This window comes from Asparagus officinalis, chromosome 5, assembly GCF_001876935.1.
Source record: "Asparagus officinalis chromosome 5, Aspof.V1, whole genome shotgun sequence".
Classification (NCBI taxonomy): domain Eukaryota; kingdom Viridiplantae; phylum Streptophyta; class Magnoliopsida; order Asparagales; family Asparagaceae; genus Asparagus; species Asparagus officinalis.
Window position 1 is genome coordinate 123,995,905 of NC_033798.1, and position 2,043 is coordinate 123,997,947.

Consider the following 2,043-nt stretch of genomic DNA (forward strand, 5'->3'; position numbering starts at 1 on the left):
AATTTTTCTTTCATTGTCTTTTTACTACAAATTTCCAACAAATAAAAGATGGCGACTCCGCTGGGGACTAGCTTCTCTGACGAAGAAGTGGTGGCGCAATCCGACGTTCATCTCATTGGAACGACCGTTGAAACTCTGATCATCGAGTTCGATCAAGCCAAGTTTGAGAAGGCCCTCTCCTCCGGATCCTTTAGCCCCAAGGCTATGCGCAAGATCCACAAAGTTTCCGAGGAGACTAAAGCTCCAATTGTGGCCAACTCATCTAAAGACTATCTCCCATGGGGGTTGCACTGTTCATACAGTCCCCTCCCTAAAGGAGAAGTCTCGACTTTGGCACGACTCCAGAGCCGATCCTCCAATCAACGCGAACTCCGCGTTTGCGAGCCTCAATATGAGCTCTGCATAGGCCAAGCTAGACGCAACCCTCAGGGGTGCGTTTCCCAGATAGAACGCAGCCTTCAGAGGCGCGTTCCAACATCAGAACGCAGACCTCAAAACTACGTTGATCTGGCTGAACGCAACTCTCAGGAGTACGTCTCAGAACTAAAACGCAACTCTCAGGAGTGCGTTCCAAAATTTAAACGCAGACATCAAACCTGCGTTGATCTGGCTGAACGCAACTCTCAAGAGTGCGTCCCAGAACCAAAACGCAACTCTCAGGAGTGCGTTTCACAAACTGAACGCAACTCTCAGGAGTGCGTTTCTGAATCCGAACGCAGATCGCAGGACTGCGTTTCACTAGCAAAACACAGACTTTGGTCTTGCGTTAATCAAGCTAAACACGACCCTCGTGTTCCTTCTTTGGAACTCGATGTGATTCGTCGTGTTCAAAATGATCAACATGGATTTAAAATTCATGTTTACCAAGAACCAGTCCCATCCTTTAACGGACAGGGGGTTCCATCTCTACCCTCACGCTCTGTGAGAGGTGCCAAGGAGACTAAAGCTCCAAAGGTTGCTCCTATGCTAAAGGAAACCCTCTCCTTTAGCCGCCGAGATTACTCAAGCAGCCCCACCTCTAAAGGAGTGGGCTCAGTTTATGCCAAACGCAGCCCTCAGTGGTGCGTTGTGCAATCAAAACGCAGCCTTCAAAACTGCGTTGATTTGGCAGAACGCAACTCTCAGGAGTGCGTTTCAGAACCAAAACGCAACTCTCAGGAGTGCGTTCAAGATCCAAAACGCAGACTTACAAACTGCGTTAACCAACAAAAACGCAACCGGCAAAGGTGCGTTTCATCAACAAAACGCAGACTTCGGTCTAGCGTTAGTCGTGTTCAAAAAGATCAACGTAGACTCAAGATCCATGTTCACCAGGAGCCAGTCTCATCCTTTAATGGACAGGGGGTTCCATCTCTACCCTCACGCTCGGTGAGAGGTTCATCCCAAGTCTCTGACTTGTGGGAGTTGCTGTCGATGTTCAACCGACCGACGAATGTCGTTTTGCTCAATAATCGACGACATCCTCACAGGAAGAAGACTTTAGAGGATGAATACCTTGGAGTCACTTCTAACATGGTTGGTAAAGGGAGATCATCAACCCTTTTAGTTCCGACGAGTCAGAGACAGATCATTCTCCAAGCGTCAGAGAAATCACTAACGAGTTTGAAGGAATCTACCAACGTACTCGGACTCGAACAAGAGCCATTCCTCCTATCAACTATCGGAGTTTAGCCAGAGAAACTAATTCCGATGACGAACGCTCAGCCATTGCAGAGTCCCAGTCATCAAGCTCTTTTGTTGAACATAAGAGCTTCGCTTATATGACGGGAAACCATGAAGATCTCGCGAAGAGACTTGATGAGCAGGAGGCCATGCTCAAATCACAGCAGGAGGCCATCAATGAACTCATGGCCATGTTGACTCAAATCGTCGCAGACAAGGCCAAATCTCAGGAGACAGATCCGCCGCTTAGGCAAGAATCTTCCAGGAGAGGAAAAGCGTCTTCATCCCGACCTCACATAAGCAAAGGGAAGAGAAAAGTGGTCGATGATGCGGCTTCTGACCAAGAAGCCCACAGCCTGGAATCTTCCTCTGATGAAGGAA